This window comes from Mirounga angustirostris, unplaced genomic scaffold (assembly GCF_029215605.1).
Source record: "Mirounga angustirostris isolate CCGP_5_RB_7025 unplaced genomic scaffold, mMirAng1.0.hap1 SCAF_6, whole genome shotgun sequence".
Classification (NCBI taxonomy): Eukaryota; Metazoa; Chordata; class Mammalia; order Carnivora; family Phocidae; genus Mirounga; species Mirounga angustirostris.
This window is the reverse complement of record NW_026991714.1, coordinates 80,710,903-80,733,083: the sequence shown is the minus strand read 5'-3', so window position 1 is coordinate 80,733,083 and position 22,181 is coordinate 80,710,903.

Below are 22,181 nucleotides of genomic sequence, written 5' to 3'. Positions count from 1 at the left end.
TGTGATGTTACCTGCTATTGATGATCATTGCCTGGATCTGTTAATTCATTAGGAGCTGCAAAATGGTGATATTCTCATTCTGCCAGCCCTTCATTTTTTAACTCAAGTACTTACATAAATAGAAACTTGTTCTCTTCAATTATTCGGTTACAGTGCAGATAATACAGCAAAAATTGATGCTTGATTCTTTTCCCTATTTATACTCAAAATAATGTTTCCATCCTCCAAAGTTGACCAGTGAGGCTTATTTGATGACACTATGAGCTAACTCATAGATATTAACATATTTGAAGTGTTTAAATGTTTAAATGAAGTGTTTAAATTTGAAGTGTTAAATGCTCAAATTTTCCTACCTTTGACCAGTGTGGTATTACTCAGATTCACTCCTGAGTCCCTGTGCTGTAAGTATAGTGATCTTTAATAGTGTCCTTGCTCTTGGTGTGATCCAGACTTATCTTTTACATTTCCTTCCCCTTAGAATCAGCCATATCTGTAAAATTCCTTGTCCTTTTAATGAGAAATAGTATTTCAAAACTACAGTCTTAGCTCAGGGGTGATTACTACTGTGTTGATACATTGGTTCTTGTTTTATTCAGTGGAAAGAGCAGGGAAATGTGATTTTTTAAAAGTTTTTCCATTGAAATACAACTATATACAGAAAAATGCACAAATCACCAGTGAGCAGCTTAGAGAATTTTTACAAATGTCAACCCCAGTGTAACCATCATTCAAATCAAGACACAGTACATTGCCAGCATCTGAGGAGCCTCCCTTTTGTTCCTTCCCAGTTACTATCACTCCCAGATGTAAACATTCCAAGTTCTATCACCACAGATTGTTTTTTGTACATTATATAAATAGAATCCTATTATATGGACTCTTGGGTCTTGCATTTTTTACTTAGCATTATATTTCTGAGATTATAGCATGTTGTGTATCATAGTAGTCTTTAATTTTTCATTGATGTATTCTGTTGTTTGAATATACTACTATTTATTTTTTCTACTATTGGTAGACATTTGGGTTTCCAGTTTTTACTGTTACAGTGAAGCATCTATGAACATTCTTGTGCCTATTTTTTGGTGTACATGCACACTCATTTACATTGGGTATATTCCCAAGAGTAGTTATAGGGTGTTTTCAGCTTTAGCAGATGGTTCCAAAAACATTTTTCAAAGTAGTTGTACCAGTTTACACCCCCACTAGTAGTTTATGAGTTCCAGTTACTCCATTTAGTAGTCATTTGGGGTTATTGGGTATACCCCCTGCCAAGATCTGCATCTTTCTTTGCCCAGGGGCTTTCCCTGAAGGCTGGAGCCTACTCTGCCCATGCAGATGGCATACTGGAAAATACTCTTAAGGGTACTGCCTACAGGAGGTGCTCTCAACCAATAATTGACAGGAGTTGGTACATAAACCCTTAGTTCCCTCACTCTGCAAGTAGGATAACTCTTAAGGCAAGTGTTCTACAGTGTCTCTCAGAGTTCCCATGGGATTAAGCTTCAACTATCCCCACTGCTAATTTGCTTGATAAAGCATAATTTATTTTCTGCCTTTCATTCCCTATCTCCCTTCTGCACTTCTCTACCTTGGGATCACATCCCAAATAAATTACCTGCACTTGAAAATTTGTCTCAGCATCAGCCTTTGGGGGAACTCAAATCTTAATCTTTTTTTTTTTTTTTTTTAAGATTTTATTTATGTATTTGACAGAGAGAGAAAGTCTGCAAGAGAGGGAACACAAGCAGGGGGAGTGGGAGAGGGAGAAGCAGGCTTCCCGCCGAACAGGGAGCCCAATATGGGGCTAGATCCCAGGACCCTGGGATCATGACCTGAGCTGAAGACAGACGCTTAATGGCTGAGCCACCCAGGTGCCCTGGGGGAACTCAAATCTGATGTCCCACATTCTTGCTACACTTATGCTGCCAGGCCTTTAACATTTTAGCCTTTTGTGTATGATAATAAGTCACACTGTGACTTCAATTTGCTTTTCCCTTATGACCATTGCTGTTGAGAACCTTTTCATATTTACTTAATGATTTTCTTTAAGGTCATTTCCTCAACACGCATAAGTAAAACTGTTCTTTAACTTTCTTCTTACAACAGTCTTTATCAGAATGTTGTACCATTGTTATTCTTGCTTCATAAAGCAAATTTGGTTTTTGTTCCATAATTGTCTAATTGGGAATATCTGACCTTTGAAGTTGGTGGAAGTCCCCTGAGAAACCATCTAAGTTTGGTTTGTTTGTTTACTTTGTGTGTTCACATGTGTGTATATGCTAATAACCACTTTATTTTTTCTGTGGCAGGTAGTCTGTTAAGACTTTCTGTATCTACTGGGATCAATTTTTTAAAACTGTACCTTAAAAAATTATTCTTTTCATCTAGATTTTAAAATTATTTGTAGAGAGTTGTGCAAAGCAGTCTCATAGGTTTTTCCTCACCTTTCTCTTTGTTGGTTATTCCCATTTGTCATAGATACTTTTGCATATTTATGCTTTATTAGTTTTTGTCTTAATTAGGCTGGTTATTGTTTTGCCTCTTTTGTTGAATCAGCTTTTTGATTTGTTTTTTCTGTTATTTCTGTTGTTTTCTGTTTTCTGAATCATTACTTTTTTGTTTGTAGATTTCTTCTGTCCTCTGCTTTGTTTTCCTTCCTTTTTTACTTGGGTGTTTAATTCATCTTATTTTAAAATATTTATTGGTGTGACATTTAATGCTCTGATAACTGCCTTAGTTTTATCCCACAGTTTCTGATATATACTGTTCTCATTATTCTTATTTTTTAAAGAATTTGCAATTTAATTTTGTTTCACCTTTTACCCAAAAGTTAATAGCATTTTTTGCTTGTGACCTAAACTCTGATTAATGTTCTTGACTATTCCATGAACACTTGAAATGGATGTGTGTCCTTTATTATTAGAGTTCAGAGTTTGATATAGTTCTATAAAATCTATCTTACTGATTGTATTGTTTATGTCTTCTAGTTTTACTAATTTTTTAATCCATTTTATTGGTCTTGGACTGATAGAAGTAATTAAATTCTATTATTGTATTTTTGACATTTTCTACTTGCATCTCTTTTCTGAAAATTGTTGTTAGATATTTTGTGCATTAAACTAATAGTTATTATATCTTACTATTAATCAGTAGTTTTCAAGATAATGTGGTACTGTCATAACTATAAACACACAGATCAATGGAATAGAATTGAGAGTTCAGAAATAAACCCTAACACTTGCAGTTAGTTGATTTTCAACAAGGGTGCCGAGACAATTCAGTGGGGGGAAGAATAGTCTCTTTAAGACCTGATACTGGGACAACTGGATATCCCCAAGCAAAAGAGTGAAGCTGAACCCCTACCTCACTCCATATACAAAAATTAAGTCAAGATGTATCAAAAGACTATTTTTTGAAAGACCATGTGAAAGTGTTAGAAGAAAACAGGCATAAATCCTGTTAATGATTTATGTCTAATGGATTAGACAATGGTTACTTAGACACGACATCAAAGAACAAGCACAAAAGGAAAAAAAAGCAAATGAATTCAGCAAAATAAGCATTTACAACTTTGCTGCCTTAAAGGAGGTATCTTTCAAGAGAATGAAAAGACAATTCACAGAATGGGAATTTTTTTTTTTTCTGCAAATCACAGATCTGATAAGTGACTTGCATGTACAATATGGAAAGACAATTACAACTCAGTAATAAAAAAAAAACCCAATTTAAAAGTTGGCAAAAATATTTGAATAGATAGTTCTCCAAAGAAGATATACAAATGGACAATAAGTACATAAAAAGATGCTCAACATCATTAGCCATCAGAGAAATGCAAATCAAAAGCATAATGAAATGCTACTTCATGGGGCACCTGGGTGGCTTAGTTGGTTAAGCGTTTGACTCTTGATTTTGGCTCAGGTCATGATCTCAGGGTCATGAGATCAAGCCCCATGTCGGGCTCTGAGTTCCGTGGAGTATCTGCTTTGGGATTCTCCCTCTCCCTCGCCCCCCCACCCCCACCCACTCACTCTCGTACTCTCTCTCTCAAATCTTAAAAAAAAAAGAAAAAAAAGAAATGCTACTTCATATCTACTAGGATGGCTATGCTCAAAAAGACAGATAAAATGAGACTGAAACTATAAAATTCCTAGAAGAAAGCATGGAAGAAAATCGTGACATTGGTCTTGCTAATGATTTCTTGGAAATGACACCAAAAACAGGGGCAATAAAAGCAAAACTAGACAAGTGGGACTATATCAAACTAAAAATCTTCTGCACAGCAAAGGAAACAACCAACAAAATGAAAAGGCAACCTACAGAATGGGAGAAAATATTTGCAAACCATGTATCTGATAAAGGGTTAATTTCCAAAATATATAAGAAACACCTAAAACTCAATAGCAAAAAAAAAAAAAAACAACCCTTTTTTAAAAATGGGCAAAGGACTTGAGTAAACATTTCTCCAAAGAAATTGAAGCATGCTATTGTAAGCTTTCTATGTTATTTGTGAAGTGATATACTATCACTTGAAGGTAGACTGTGATAAAATGTGTACTATAAACCCTAAAATCAGCACTAAACACAACAAGATGTTATAGCTAATAAGACAACAGAGGAGATAACATTGAATAATAAAAAACCCTCAATCAAAAAAAGGCATAAAAAGAGTAAAAAGAACAAAGAACAGATGGAACGTACAGAAAACAATAGCTATATGAAGATTTAAATCAAACCGTAACAGTAATCACATTATATGTAAATTGTCTAAATATCCAATTCTAATGTAGAGATTTTATCAGATTTGATAAAACAGCAGTACCCAACTACATGCTGCCAACAAGAAACCCACTATAAATGTAAAGAAGTAATTCAGTTAAAAAAAAAAGACAACTCAGTTAAAAAAACAAACCTACGCAACCACCATTGCCATCTTTTAAGAATCTCCTCAATCTTATTTTTAAATCCTTTTTTTTTTTTAAGATTTTATTTATTTGACAGAGAGAGACACAGCGAGAGAGGGAACACAAGCAGGGGGAATGGGAGAGGGAGAAGCAGGCTTCCCGCTGAGCAGGGAGCCCGATGCGGGGCTCAATCCCAGGACCCTGAGCTGAAGGCAGATGCTTAACGACTGAGCCACCCAGGCGCCCCTAAATCTTGTACTATATGCCTCTTTACAAATCTTTTCTCAAATGAGGCAAGATATAAATGTTAAAATATTTATGACTGATACTTAGGATGAAATATATAGCCTTAAATGCTTACTTTAAAAAGGAAGGAAGGGATGCCTGTGTGGCTCAGTCAGTTAGGCAGCTGACTTCTGGTTTCGGCTCCGGTTGTGACCCTCAGGGTCGTGAGACTGAGCCCAGTGTCGGGCTCCATGCTTAGCTCAGTCTGCTTGGGACACCCTCTCCTTCTGCCCCTTCTCCTTTCCCTTGCGCGCGCGTGTGCACACACACACACACACACACTCTCTCTCTCTCAAACAAATAAATCTTTAAATGCTGAAGTTCTTCCTGCCTTAGAAAAAAATAAAAAGAAAGGTTGTCAATATAAAGAAATTGAGGAAGATAAAACAATAGAATACATCCAAAGAATGTGGAGAGAGAATATTAAAAATAAGAGCAGAAATCAATAGTAATTTTAAAAAATACTCTAGAAATCATCAATAAAGCCAAAATTTTGTCCTCAAAAGACTCTAATAAAATCGTTTCATCTCTGGTGAGATTAATGGAGTAAAAATAGTAATATTGAGAGTGGCAAAAATGATATAAATACAGATCCAAGCAAAATTCAAAACAAAATAAGGAATATTACAAACAGGTTTATGCTGATAAATTTGGAAGTTTAGACAGACCAGACAAGTTCATAGAAAAATATGACATACTGAATTCATCTTAAAACAGAGACAGAAAGCCGAATGGCCCAATATCTGCAAGGGAAGGAAATCGAAATAATAGTTTAAAATTTTCACACAAAGAAAACTCCAAAACCAGAGAATGTTTACAGGCAAATTCCAACAAATTGTCAAAGGACAAATAATTCTAATCTTAGAGATACTCTTCTAGAGAATAATAAAACATCAAATACTCCCCAGTTGTTTCTATGACCCTAGCTTAATCTTGATGGCAAAAGCAGACAGTCTGTTGAGCAGAAGCACCCAGGCATAGACGAACACATAGTTTGATGATTCCATTTATATGACATTCAAGAATAGGCTGAAGTAATCTTCGGTGATAGGCTTGAGAGCAGTGGTCTCTGGGGTGCTGGGACTGACTGGAAGAGGGCACGAGGGCAATTTCTTGGATAATACAAATGTTCTTTATGTCTTGGTTGGAGCAATGATTCTTTATATCCTGGTTGGAGTATGGGTTTATCAAACCTCAGTGAATTGTACATCTAAGACATCTGCATTGCACTTCATGCAAATTTTACCTCAAGGGGAAATAAATTTAACAAATATTGAACTCTACTTAGTAGGCTTGCTTTTTGCGGTGGTCTGGGCTAACAATTCCTTTTCTTTTTAAAGATTTTATTTATTTATTTGAGAGAGAGAAGGGGCAGAGGGAGGGGGAGAAGCGGACTCCCCACTGTGCAGGGAGCCTAACGTCAGGCTTGATCCCAGGACTCCGGGGTCATGACCTGAGCCGAAGGCAGATGCTTTACCAACTAAGCCACCCAGGTGCCCTGGGCTAACAATTCTAAAACTACTTCTATTTATTTATTTGACAGAGAGAGACACAGCGAGAGAGGGAACAGAAGCAGGGGGAGTGGGACAGGGAGAAGCAGGCTTCCTGCAGAGCAGGGAGCCCGATGCGGGGCTCGATCCCAGGACCCTGGGATCATGACCTGAGCAGAAGGCAGGCGTTTAACGACTGAGCCACCCAGGCGTGCCTAAAACTACTTCTATTCAGAGCAAAGGAAGCCAACAAAATGAAAAGGCAACAAACAGAATGGGAAAAAATATTTGCAAGCCACCTATTTGATAGGGGGTAAATATCCAAAATATACAAGGAATTCATACACCTCACTAGCAAAAAACCAAATAACCCAATTTTTAAAAATGGGCACCAAATCTGAATAGACAAATTTCCACAGAAACCATACAGATATGCAAGAGGTACATGAAAAACTGGTCAATAACACTAACCATCAGGGAAATGCAGATCAAAGCCACAGTGAGATATCGCCTCAGACCTGTTAGGATATCTATTAGCAAAGAGATAAGAGATTGCAAGCGGTGAGATTGCTAGGTGAAATAAGCCAGACAGAGAAAGACAAATTCTGTATGGTTATCACTTATATGTAGAATCTTAAAAAAAAAAAAAAAAAATCAAACTCCTAGAAACAGGGATACAAACTTTCAGTTACAACACGAATAAGGTCTGAGGATCTAATCTACAACATGGTGACTATAGTTGATAATAGTGTATTACGTAATTGAAATTTGCTAAGAGAGTAGAACTTAACAGTTCTTACCTCCCCAAAAAAAGGCAAATATGTGAGGTGACAAATGTGTTAATTAACACAATGGTGGGAATTTTTGACAGTGTATATGTCTATCAAATGATCATGTGTACACTTTTAATGTATCACAGTTTTATCTATTATACCTCAATAAAGCTGAAAGAAAACTACTTTTATTAATAAAAGGCATGTTTCTCCCTGCTGGAGAAAGCAGTCACAAATATGGAAAGAAGGAAAGTCCATTGCCAAAGCCAGCACTCTGGTATCTCTTTTCTAATATGAATTTTAAAAAATATCCCAGGAGTGCCTGGGTGGCTCAGTTGGTTAAGCGTCTGCCTTCGGCTCAGGTCATGATCCCAGAGTCCTGGGATCAAGCCCCAGGTCAGGCTCCTTGCTCAGCGGGGAGCCTGCTTCTGTGTCTCCCCCCTGCTCATGCTCACTCTCACTCCCTCTCTCAAATACATAAATAAAATATTAAAAAATAAAAATAAAAAATATCCCAGAATGTAACTTGATAGTTACAGGTTTTGGATATGTATTGATCGGAGTTTAGGATTATTCTAAGACCACATCTCAGATATCTAATAGATTTTGCTTTGCTTTGGAGTTTCCAAAGGAAATTCCTTTTATTTATTTATTTTTTTAAACATTTTATTTATTTATTTGAGAGAGAGAATGAGAGAGCATGAGAGGGGGAGGGTCAGAGGGAGAAGCAGACTCCCTGCCGAGCAGGGAGCCTGATGCGGGACTCGATCCCGGGACTCCAGGATCATGACCTGAGCCGAAGGCAGTCGCTTAACCAACTGAGCCACCCAGGCACCCAAAGGAAATTCCTTTTAAAAATGATTTTCTGTAAAAAAAAATCTTTCTTGCAAAAAGATACAGTGGTTTTAAAAAATGGAATTGACCCTTGAACGATGGGTTTGAACTGCACGGGTCCACTTTAATACCTAGATTTTTCAGTAAATACAGTATAATCCTATAAATGTATTTCCTCTTCCTTATGATTTTCTTAATAACATTATCTTTGCTCTAGCTCACTTTATGTAAGAATACAGTGTATAATACATACACAAAATATGTGTTCATTGACTGTGTATGTATCAGTAAGGCTTCTGGTCGAGAGTACGCTATTGATAAAGTTTTTCGGGGAGTCAGAAGTTCTATGCACAGGCGCAGGAGTCCTGCACCCCTAACCTCTGCATTGTCCAAGGGTTGACTATATATGTGCAGGACTCGAGGAATTTCCTCTCAAAAATCAGCATCGTCCTTGGTGAAGCCTGAATTGTCTGGTGTTTCTACTTTAAGCCTCTTAGCTGCATTTCTGTTCCTGTAGAGCAAAAGCAGAGTCCAGAAAAGCAACTTATCCTTCTTTTGTAGGAACCTCTTTATATGGCAGAAAATGGTCACTTATCAAACCTGCATCAGAAGGCTACTTCTCAACTCTCGGTCAATATGATCAACATTAAGCATCCATCAAATGAAGGATTGCAAGCAATAACCTTAAAAAATCCGGCTAGGCAACTAGTTATTGATTCTGTGTTCAGTCTGATGGATGAATGTGTGAAGGCAACAGGTGATTGCAGAAAGCACAGATCTGGCTGCCTGCCAACTTCTGGCAGGACCTCTGGCCAGAAAAGCACCGTTTTTGGCTTTACCAGAAACATGGTGCCCTCATCAAGATCCATCAGGATTCGATCCTAGCTGGGGTCTGCTCTTCCTTGCCTTTCCTTGGGATTTGCAGAAAAACCCAGAGAACAATTTACAATCAAACTTAATTACCTTTTAGCCTGGCTGGTTGCATGATTGAGACTATCTGGGGGATGAAATTTGTGATTTATACCAAGAAGAAAAAAATCAGTGTGTTACTAGTATGAAGGCACTTGTAGGAAGGGCTTAATTCATTTTGGAGATTAAATTCATTTCAGGAACTTTAGAAGCATTGATTCATATTAAGGTAATAAATGTGCTAATTACAGTTTAATCGTTTCACCTCATTAAACCACGACCACAAGACCTCTCATTAGTCATACCACCTTAGTGGGTAAGAATGATTTTAGGTGTCGTCCAAGGACTCCCAGAGTCAGCTGCATATGTCTGAGCTGCCCTTGAACAGAATCAGAAAGTAAGTGATCTTTCTGGCAGCATCCTTCTCCCAAAGCCCACTCCTACAGGCATTCAATGCCCTTAAGTTTTCTGCCTTAACACTTCTGAAAGCTTTCCCTGACCAATTACCTTAAGAAGGATCAATTGTGAACTGTGCTTTATTAAGGCACTTGTAACTTGTACGTGGCACTTGCAATAATTTACTTAGGACTCTCTCCCTACCAGACTGTAACTTGTAGTCAAAGCATTTTTATTGAATAAATTAATGTATATTTGATGAAACTTACAAAAAAAGACGAATTCTATTTTGCCAACTTGAAAGTAATTAAAACTTAACTAGATGGTCAGCTCCTGGGAGACAAAGAGTAGGTCTTATTTAAGTTGCATCCTGAAGGACCACACAATATCTGGCAAAGAATTGTTGCTTAATAAATAATAATGGAAAATAATGGTGATGATCTCTTAAACTCAGAGGTGCAAGTAGTAGTGGGAGAATTCTGACCTTGGATGAGAGCCGACTTGGATGGACATCTTTCCAGGTGCCCTTTGGGGTCACATGTCTCCTTCTGGGACCCCCAAAGGGGAAAATACCTGTGTGAACAACTTCCTTTGACTCATACCCACCAGAACCCCAGCAAACATCTGCCTGGCACTGGTGAGTTGGCTGTCACTGGATGTGTTCAGGGAGAATCTGGGATGTGTCAAAGTTGGGGGGCCAGAGTCCCTTCATTGGGAGGATTGCATGATCCCCAAGGTTCTGTGGACCATGAACTTACTCCAGCATTCACAGAGTGACAACAGTGAACTGTCATTACTCTCTAACCAGGGCTCAGCATTACCAAGGAAGCAACGAGAATGTTTTCCAATACCAGTGTGAAATGCTTTGTTGCAGCTAGCTGGGATGCTCAAGCACATAAATCATTCCTGTCTTAATTAGTCAGTGTCTCCTGAATACCTTGAAAATGGAAAGAGCCATATAACGGAAGTTATATAACAAACCTCCAGCTGCAGCCCATCCCTTGAAAATCCTTGTAGTAACTCTGTTCTGATGATCCATCGTCCCTGTCCCAGAAATTGTGAACAAACGGATTAAGGTGAACAATTAACAAGAAAACATTTCAGAACCTCTCCTCCTGCTAGAGGATGTAATTTGGCTGAGTGTTGTATATTTACTTGAGTTGATTGAAAGAGGGAAAAAGAAAATCATCTGGCACCATGCAAATCAGCCACTGAAGTGTCGAGAGGGTGTGATATTTTTACAAAACAGTCCAGCTGGTTTACACTGTTGGTTTAGGGAAAAAAAAAATATCCTTTCATCTTCATTCCTAAGTTAAAGGTTTGTTTTGGAAGTGGAAGGAAGCTTCGTGACTCTCTTTTGTTTCCGGCTAACACTGACATGAGTGATAACGGTAAATTGAGAGACTTGTGTCTTGTGGGTGGGGGAAGGAGAGTTTGATGATGAGTAGTCCCACTTCTTCCCCCATGGCCCCCAAATTCTGTGCTAATGAAGCATTTTGTGTGTATATTGTAGAATGTAAACTCACAAAATGACTTGGTACTATGAGGAAAAATATAATATCCATCCCAGTTTAAAAATTTAGTCTGATCTGATCATTTAGTTGTGCCCAGCTTCTATTGACTAAAAATGCTCAGTCTCTCAGATGGTTTCTCTCACTTTTCCTCTGAGATGGTATATGGAGTGGAGTGAGGCTTCCACACATCTTGCGTGGTGGGGAGTTGTTGGGATGCTTAGCAGGGCTCTGATCTTTGGAGGTGACGTCTCTTGTCCGTTGGAAGCTACTCACCTTGCTGGGGCTTCAGCTGAAGCCTCTGTCTGCCTAGGGCCCAGACTGGACCCTATCCTTTCTGAAGCTCAGCTGTGACTCCCACTGGGCTGGGCCCCCACAGTAGCCCTTCAGAGCCACCACATCCCTGCTACTGTGACCTCCTCTGGTCAGCTCCCACCCTGCAGACTTGGTCAATCACTGGGGGTCTTGTATATTGAAGGGGAGCAAAACATAAACCCCAAAATATGCCTCTTTGGTATAAGGACTATCTTGAGTTGGTTATTATTTTTAAGAAATAGCAGACATAGGAAAAATCTCTGAAAAATGGAGTAAAAGTTATTGTTTTGTGAGGGACATTTATAACATTTATAAGGGAAATCTCCATTTGTAAGGTTGTCTTTCTCTGTCAGGAAGAAGAGAATAACTAAGTCTCTGGACACTCTTATCAATGGAGAAGGTATTTAAATTTGTGTAACAACCATACCCTTGTTCACCGTGCTTTTCCTGGTCACCTCCCATAACTGGGCTTCCTCTTACCCTAACACCTTCTTTTGTCTCCAACTGGAGATGGTATTAAGGTGGTGGCTTGGGCCATTTGGGGGAGTTACTCAGGTATACATGTTATTAAATTTCTGTTTGTTTTTCTCCTGTAATCTGACTTTTTATCTGGGGAGCCGAGGCAGTGATGGTGTTATAGCCTAGAACCTAGAAGGGTAGAGGGAAAATTCTTTTTCCTCCCCTACAGCATACCCCACTTGAACTGAGGAAAGCCCACTCAAGATGTGCCCAAAGCCTGCTCACCTGACTATCCTCTGTGGCCATGTTTACCTTTCCATGGCAGGATCCTGGTTTGGTACAAGGAAGCCTGTTACTGTGGTCTTCTTCCAGACCCCCAAATGGGAGGGTAAGACACACCTTTCCTCCTCTTCCTACAGCTCCTCAGAGTGGAGAGGAGGGGTTTTCTTCTCATCTTCCCTTGATCACTATATTAGTTTGCCTGGGCTGCCATAACAAAGTACCACAAACTGGTGGCCTAAAGAATGGAAATGTCTTGTCTCTCAGTTTTGGGGGCTGGAGTCTGAGATCAAGGTGTCAGCAGGCTTGGTTCCTTCTGAGGGCAGTGAGGGAAGACTCTGTCCCAGAACTCTCTTCTTGGCCTGTCGATGACCATCTTTATGTTCATATGGCATTCTGCCCGTATAGCTCTCTGTGTCCAAGTTTCCCCTTTTTATAAGGATGCCAGTCATGTTGAATTAGGGTCCATCCTAATGACTCCAATTTAACTTAATTACCACTGCAAAGCCCTTATCTTCAAATAAGGTCACATTCTGAGGAACTAGGGGTTTAGGACTTCAACATATGTATTTGAGACGGGAGGCAATTCAACTCATACAGTCACATTCTGCTTCTACCATAGAGGAACTCAGGTCCTGGAGTTATCTCTACGATGTGGTTGTCGTGGGCCAGTGGGTTACCGCTTCTTCATTATATGGATGACTGTATGACCCGAATCATCAGGCTTGATAGTTAATATGCCAACGGAGGAGAGAAAGAGGTTTAATCTTTTATTAAAGATTGCAAGACTTATTGCAAGACTATTATTGACTTTGTAGTTAATCCTACTTTACATGTCAAAAGCTGAATATTAATTGTATTTATCTTTATACTTTTTCTGTGACATGTTTAATCTTCCCCATAAACATCCCCTCCTCCCAATTTGTGCCTGCCCCTAGGAAAATGGATGCTCTGGACCAACTAGGAAGAAGGTCATGCAATGAGAAAGGTAAAAAATCAAATATTCCTAGGTTTTAAAATATTATCCCCATTACAATAAATTGATGGATGAAGCCAGTAACCTTTGGAAGGAAGACACTTTCTTGCTCTCTCATTTGCCAAGCTGATTTTTAATCAAGTATTTATTGAAACCCATGGATCTTGATTTGCCATAATACTGACTGAAGAGAGAATATGGTGTCAGTTTGGAGAGAAACAGATATGAAATCAGAAAACGATAAAATGTAATTCAGGGGAGGAATTGATTCTGGAAGCTAAAGAAGTAAGTTCAATTTAAGACAAAATGTTTAACACAGATTAAAGATGAGGTGGTTGTTAAGTCCTGATCCATTGTCTCTTCTGCCTCCCCCTCCTTCTTTGAGTCTCTTCTCCCGCCCCTTCTTTCTAATTTTCCCTCTGCGGAGCCTGTCTGCAGGCCCTACAACTGAGGACAGAACAATTGGTACTTAGATTAACAGCATGTGAGCTGAAAGGGCTTTTATGCATTGGAGTTAACTAAAATTTGTGTTGTTTTTCATTTCCATTTTTATTTAAAAGATATTATTACACCAAAAGGGGGCACCTGGCTGGCTCAGTCAATGGAGCTGATCTCAGGGTTGTAAGTTCGAGCCCCTTATTGGGTGTGGAGATCACTTAAAAATAAAATCTTAAAAAAATATTGCACCATCAAAAGAAAACTTTTGCTCCTATTATTATCCCTTTTATTCCGACCTTACTACAACGAATTTCATTTTTCTGTAACATGCTCTTGGCAGACCCATATACATAAATACTTCCGTGAAATTGTAAGCTCGGGCCACGTACCAGATATATCTTCTGATTCATTGTCACAAATCTTTCCCATGTGACAACATAATTGACATCATGATCACTTTTAGTATTTGAATACTGTCACAACACTGATTTTTCCTAATTTACTTAACCATTTTTCTTTGTGGCACAATTTGATAGTATCTAGTTCTGCACTGTAATGACAAGAACAATCCTTGAACATCTTGGCTTTTCCCACCCAGGCTGAATTGGTGGTGTAGGGCATGTTCCTTGCAGTGGGATTCTGGGGTCAGTCGTTATAAACACTTCCATGGCTTCCGATAATTAATTTAATTGGAAAATGAATGCTGAGTTTTCCAAAGAAACTGTCATACAGATAAAATTGTACCATGTTGCTGGTTTTGAAATTGAAGACGAGCTATTCTGAATTATACTCGTACTATATAAATCTATGCTTCTGAGTACATGTATGCCAAATTTGTCAGTCTTCTGATGAATAGTGTGTTCTTAGGTTCAGAGAGCTACAGGATTATGCCTGAGGGCAGGATTTCTGCGCCACCTCTGCTCCCTTTCAGTCCCGGGGACATTCTCAGCCTGCCGGGAACACTGATAAATGCATCTAGCTGGATTCTGCCTGCGGGCGGTAGAGCATGGGAGGAGAGGTGGTGTCGCTAGTGTACTAATGTCTTTTTCCAGAATATTTCTGTAGGCGGAAGGAGTAGGTAGTGTTGTCAAGGCCTGAGAAACAGGACCCAGCTGCTTCTCAGAGCTCTCTGAGGAGACCGGAGGTTTCCTTGTGGGCTGCTGTCTTTGCTCTTTCAGATGAAGCCACAGTTTAAATACCTCACTAATGGAGTTCTCTGGAGGAGCAGAGGTTTGGTTTTTCTCGCTACAGCCTGCTGCCAGCTCCCAGATACTTTCAATAGCTGGCAGGGCTGCCAACAAACGTGTCCAGAGATGGATTTGAAAGAGAAGGAAGGTAGAAATGGCTCTTCCTTGCCTTCTTCCCTCCCTCGCTCCCTTCCTTCCTTCACTTTATATTTTATCTTTCTCTTTTTCTTAAGCATTTGAAAACTCAGAACAGTTTTCTTTATGGGAACAGCCAAGTCTGTGCTGCACACTTTAGAGTAAGACATGTCGTTCTACAAGGGGCAGTGGGAAAGTTCCAGCTTCCAGGCCCCTCCCCAGAGCTGGATGCTGGCAGCTCCCCTCTCTCTCCCAGCCTTTCCCAGCTAAGATTAACCTGACCTGGAAGGCAGCATGGAGCCAGCGAATGATGAAGGCAGGAGCTTGGACTCATGGTATGATACCTGCTTTCTAATTAGCTGTGGAAGGAGAATACTGTTGTTCATCTTTTTTTTTTTTTTTTAAGATTTTATTTATTTGACAGCGAGAGAGAGAACACAAGCAGTGGGAGTGGGAGAGGGAGAAGCAGGCCTCCCGCGGAGCAGGGAGCCCGATGCGGGACTCGATCCCAGGACCCTGGGATCATGACCCAAACTGAAGGCAGACGCTTAACGACTGAGCCACCCAGGCGCCCCCTGTTGTTCATCTTGAAGTGATAGGTAATGAGGATGGGCTTGGCTCTGTTAAAGAAGCAACGCTGTCTTATTCTGGAAGTGGTTCCAGGTTGGATGTGGATGGCCATATCCCCTGTGTAGACTATAAGCCATATTGAAGTAGGCTTAGAACAGTGCACATAGGAAGTGCTTGATAACAATGAGGCACAATGGAATTCTGTTCAACAATAGGAATAACAAACTAGTAAGACATGCTGCCACATGGAGAAACCTCCAAAACATTATGCTCAGAGAAAAAAAAAATCCAGACAGGAAAGGCCAGATTTCCAAAAAAAGGAAAAAATAGAGATAAAAAGCCTATCAGTGATGACCTCAGGCTGGGATGGGAAGATTGAATACAAATGGTCGCAACAATGCTTTTTCAGGTGATGGAAGTGTTCTAGGACTGGATGGTGGTGATGTTGCACAACTCTGAACATTTATTAAAAATAATGGTAGTAGTATCTGAAAAGATATATGCATTCTGATGTTTACTGCAGCATTATCTACAATAGCTAAGATATGGAAGCAGCCCAAGTGTCCACTGACTGATGAATGAATAAAGAAGATGTGGTATATATACACAATGGACTATTACTCAGCCATGAAAAAGAATGAAATCTTGCCATTTGCAATGACATGGAAGGATCTAGAGCATGTAACACTAAGTGAAATAAGCCAGACAGAGAAAGGCAGATGCTGTATGATTTCACCTATATGTGGAATCTAAAAGCCAAAACAAATGAACAAGCAAACAGAGCAAAACAGACTCTGGAATACAAAGAACAAAATGGGTGGTGGCCAGAGGGGAGGTGGAGAGGGAACTGGGAGAAAACAAACTTCCAGTTATAAAATAATTAAGTAACAGAGGTTAAAAGCACAGCATACAGAAAATAGTCAATAATAGAATAACGTAGTATGGTGACAGATGGTCACTATGCTTACTGTGTTGAGCACTGCATAATGTATAGGCTTGTTGAATCACCATATCGTACACCTAAAACTAATATATAACATTGTATGTCAACTACACTTCAATAATAAATTTTTTTAAATTGTAGCATACCATTATAATGAGTGTATTTTTATGGAATCTAAATTACACATCAATCAAACTATCACAAAAACTTAAAAAAAAAAAAGCAAACTTAAAATTCTCAAACGAAGGAGGTGTCACATCCATAAGGCTGTGGATCCTGAAGTGAGAACATGTGACTTTGAAGAAAGGCTATTTGGATACCTTGAAAACAGAAGGCACACGTTTGCAAAAGCAACATCTTTTTCTTTGGCAACACTGGAAGTCAGAACATGAGGGAGGAGGATCTACAAAGTGCCCAGGGGAAGAATGTGAACCGTAATTCTTTATCTGGTCAAATAATTACTTAAGAGTGGGAGTGAAATAAAGACATTTTAAGTCATCTAAGGTCTTTGGAAGGTTATCACCCATAGGTTTTGCCTGGAAAATGACCAGAGGTTATATTCCAGTTAGCAGCTATGAAAGTCTGGCAGCAAAAAGTATTATACAAGGTGTAATAGTGAGGAAAAGTAAGTAAAATGTACTTTTGTTTAAAAAAATCCTTCTATCGGAAATATCGACCTCAATTTGCAGATAATATCGACGTGGTGTGTAGAGATGAATGACGTGTGCACATCTGCGTGAGGGAGATAAAAAGTGTGTTAAGGATCCTGGGAGATCCTGGAATTACCATCTTCTGTAAATAAGAAATGACCTAATATGGCAATATTCACATGGTTCAACCAAATCCGTACTTATTTACTCTATAAAAGTATCCACGAAAAGAGTAGAAATGGAATAGATTTTCAAATCAATAGAGGGAGAAAGGGGGTGTTTCACAGATAAGGAAGCAGGGATGTTGAGACTGCCTTGGGTTGGAGCCCTGGCCTGGCTGACACCAGGACCCACAATTTCACTGGTGCCAGATGCCCACCCTAGTGGTCCAGGCTGGATGCTGCAAGTTCTTTCCTTCCCACCAGAAATGTATGCAGAGTCCAGATTGAGAAGCCGATACACGTTCTAGCCTCTAGAAGTATCTGGGTGCCGTGGCCTAACCAAGTCCATACATAAAATGAACCCTCACCTCATGGTTGGGGCCTGCTCGACTGGGGAGAGGACAGCGGGAGACTCCGCACAGTCCTTGTGATTCTAGGCCTGCAGCCAGTGGGAGGATGAGATTCTACGCTTCTGAGTCCCGTGGGGGGGCCCCGACATGAATACCCAGGGTACCTGCCTCTGCCCCCCACCGCCTCCCTCCCTGCCTTTTCTGAAATAACACCGTAAATGACCTCTAACCCTGTCGGTCTTAGGAGGTAGTTTGGTGGTGTGTAAAGTCCATAGGATTTGGAGGCAGGCAGACCTGGCTTTCAATCCAGGCTCCACCAGTTAGCAATCATTAAATGGTCTTCAGCAACCAAACCTCTCAAAGAATCACGTTCTTGAAGGGCGCCTGGGTGGCTCAGATGGTTAAGCATCTGCTTTGGCTCAGGTCATGATCCCGGAGTCCTGGGATCGAGCCCCACGTCTGGCTCACTGCTTGGCAGGAAGCCTGCTTCTCTCCCTCTCCCACTCCCCCTGCTTGTGTTCCCTCTCTCGCTGTGTCTCTGTCAAATAAATAAAATCTTTAAAAAAAAAATCATCTTTGGTAACACATCACAGATGTTTATGCACAGATAAATGAAAATACTGCATTAATGCACTGTGTTCAACGCAACTTTTGAGAATACATTAAAACCAGGCATTGGGGGCGCCTGGGTGGCTCAGATGGTTAAGCGTCTGCCTTCAGCTCAGGTCATGATCCCAGGGTCCTGGGATCGAGTCCCACATCGGGCTCCCGGCTCAGCGGGGAGCCTGCTTCTCCCTCTGACCCTCTCCCCTCTCATGCTGTTTCTCGCTTGCTTGCTCTCTAAAAAATAAATAAAATCTTTAAAAAAAAAAAAAGAAAGAATCACGTTCTTGAAAGTAAATCGAGAGGTTCTAGTGAGGTAACGTGGGTGGGCCCTGGCCCATGATAGCAATCAGCAAATACTGGTTCCTCTTCTCATGTGTAAGGCAAGAATAGGGGCACTCTCGGGGCCCAAGGGGGGGTACGTGAACATTATTTGGCTGTTTCAAAGCAAAAGATAACAAATGGAATTGTTAACTCAGGTGACAAAAAATACTGGTCTTTGGGGATGAATACAATTTCTTTGGGTGCTTTGCAATGGTCTGTGTTTCCATGGCATGTGTATACTGGACAGCAGAGAGAATGAATGGAGACCACCAGGTTTATAGGCGAGCTTTGCCCATAAATGGCACTGTGGCCTCAACTAAGCCACTCTTTGGGGGGACCTCTGTAAAGAGAGGGGGTTGGGCCTTGGTCTTAACTTCCTTTTCAGCTGTAATGTTCCATGATTCTACATGCCAGTGTTTGTGTGCAACAAGGTGTGCCATTTTATACTTGGCATCAAGCTGTGTTTAGGAAAGTTACAACGTGATGTGACTCAGCCATGGGACTGCATAACTTACAGCAGGGACGTCAATCGTTCCTGAGAGCAGATGCCTGGTTTTTAATGAATTTCGCCTCTTAGTGCTCTTTTCTTGTGCATTGGTGCCCCCTCTGCTCCCTAACTTCTTTTAGTCCGTACATAATCAGAGCCTAGATTCTATTGACACAAGGCATGCATTTTGAATTCCTCAGAAATTAATTTTTCAGCTTATTTGGAACTTCTGAAGGTTACAAATTTTTTTTTTTTGCAGGGGGGATCTTGCAGAATCATTTCACTCCCTCCCCAAAATCTTTTCAATTTTTAATTTGAAATCACAAATTCAGCACTATGAAATGGAGGGTGTTTTTCTCCAAGAGAGGAATACCATGCACCTTGTCTTATTTTGTAAGAGTTTAAAATTCATGGGAATTTGTTTGAGAGGTCTCTGGTTCTAAAGTAGCCAGGACTCAGCCTCACCCTCCTGTGGCTCCATCTGGCAGTTCCAGGTTGGGACAGGCTGTCTGAGAGAAGGATGTGCCATGGTTCGAGGGAGCCACTCTTTCCCTACATTACTTCTGCTCACATGCTATGCTTCAGAGAGACAATCCCCAGGCCACAGAGTGATGAGCGTGGACACTTAAATCCATGGGCAAATGAGGTGTAGACTCACAGTTGCATCTCTTTCTTCTTCCTTCCATCTCCATTCTCTCTAGAAGAAACAAAAAACATTGAACTAGTATTTGGAACATCCGACTTCTAGTTTGTACCCTGCTTTCTAACTGACTGGCCTTGAGGATGTCACTCAACTTCTTTAGACATTGGTTTCCTTATGTGCGAATGAGAGCAAGGGACTGATCTGAGAACAGCAAATACACTACCCGCATGTGCCCAATCACCCAACTCATGCGAGGAGCAGGCATCGCTAATGAATGATAGCACTGCTATAGCTACATGGTGATGAATTGATCAGCACAGAAGAGGGCATCTATTTGTCGTCCTTGCATGGGATGATGTGTAAGGTCTGTGAAGGCAGTTTGTTTGAAATGTCAAAGTGGAATCGGTTGTCAGTGGGCCAGACTTTCATCTACCTAGATTTAGGAAAGTCCCACTGGAAGAAAGGGGTATGGCTAAAATGACCTTAAAATTCCCCAATGTATCTATGATCCTGTAGCAATTGAACTCAACTAAGCCAACATCTATTAAACATCTACTGTGATCAAAACTCTCTGCTAGGTGGCAGTGAAATGCAAAGATAAATGACAGTCCCTGGCCTTGAGAGACTAAAAATCGTCTAGAGGAAGCAGATAGAATGGAAAGGCAGGACCGTTTGAGCATGAATAGCACTCTAAGGAATACGTGGGAAATGATGTCTTCCCCTGTTCTGAAGGCTTTAAATACAAAATCTTGTTTCGTCCTCTCCACAGCTCAATAATGTTGGCTCTATAATGGTTGGTGGGATAAATCATAAGGTACATGCAGTGGGTGATGAGGTTGGAGGCACCACTCCTGTAGGACTGAGAAGATCCATGATTGGCTGATGTTATTTAAGGGTGATAATTCAGGCATTAAGATGGTGAGGGCAGGTAGGAAAGGAGGCTGTAGAGTTTGTCTGGGTCAGAGGAAAGGAGGAGACCCCAAACAAAGTGTCTATGGGACCAAGAGAATGATACAGGCTTATAGGGGGAGCCAGTGAGTGTGGGTGGACAAGCTGAAGACTGCTGTTTGTGGTCTGGGTGATGGGGAAGATCACACGCGCACACACACACACACACACACACTTCTCTGTCCTGGTCTGACACTGTTCTCAAAATCATTCAATGACTAACTGAAATATGCCTTAGGGCAATGAGATCTGACTCCACAATGTAGTGGCTCATCAGATTTACTAAATAGAAATGGATCCAACCTACTATGACCCTCCAGTTATTGAGTTATGGAAGCAGATAGCGTGTAAAGGTAGGTAGATACACACGGAAACAAAGCAAGAGGGTCATGCCAACCAGGTATCCCATCTAGAAGGTGCAGACCCTTGCCTCTGATCCCAGAGTTGTTGACCTCAAACAGCTCATTTCCAGAGCGTTTGGGGAAAGATTCTATCTGAACACACAGTGGAGGCCAAGAAGCAGTGACACGGTGCAGGGATAAAGGGGATGTGAGAAATGGTCAGAATCTACATCAGGAGCAGAGAAAAACTATGGGCTCAGCAGCCCCAGCCAAGTCACCACGCCGAAGTCTGGGTGCTTGTCATGAGAAACCACAACCAGGGCCCAGGATCAGGTTCATCACTGGGACTGGCTTCCTCTGAACACCAGCCTGCCGAGGTGGTCAGATGGGTGTGACATGGACAGGAAGTTCCTGCGCCCTTACTTCCCAGCTGTGTGACTTTGGCATCATTCAAGCCCTGTGAACCTCGATTTCTTCATCTGTAACACGGGGATATATTAAGGATCATTCCTCAGAGGTGGCGCAGTTAGCATGTAGTTAGTGCTCAGTAAACATGAGCTATGGTCATCTTACCGTTAGACTCATTTGCAAGTCTGTGTCCACAGAGATTGTGTGCTTTAGATCTCAGACAATTTCAGGTAGAATCTTTATCCGTTAGATTTTGGTTTCTTTGCAGTAGATTCTGGCAGGAATCTTAGAAGTCATTTACTCTCACCTCCAGAAATAATTCAGAGTATAATATATGTGTTTCCATTTGTATTTCTTACACAAAAGCGAAAGCCTCCATGCTGGGAGTCGGTGCATGACACATGGAGAAATCAAGCAAACAGCAAGTCCCAACCAAGCCGCAGGTGGACAGTTTTCAAAGCGGCTGCTCATGCCAAGGTGGGTGGTTGTGGTAAGTATGGGAGGCTTGGTGGGGCAGCCTTTCCAGTAACATTCAGGCGACTGTTTATTACCAGGGAGATCTAGGGCAGGAGAAGGAGAGGGGGCGGGTAGGAGCGGTGGAGAGAAGGAGAGATCTTTTACTCCCCTAGCAGAAACAGGTTTGCAGTACAAACATTGAAGATGAGCCATGCCTTCTTCCATTGTGGGATTTTGACAAAAATGTGGTGCTGTACCATGGCAGAGCAGGGCACATCTAGCCAGAGCTATGGAGATCATGGTGAGGAAAAGTCTAGATTTAGCTTGAAGACCTTCCCCTGGTAGTGAGGCTCTGTTGGCTGGGCTTTCCCTGCTGCTGGCTGTTCTAATGTAGCTCTCTGAGCAGGTT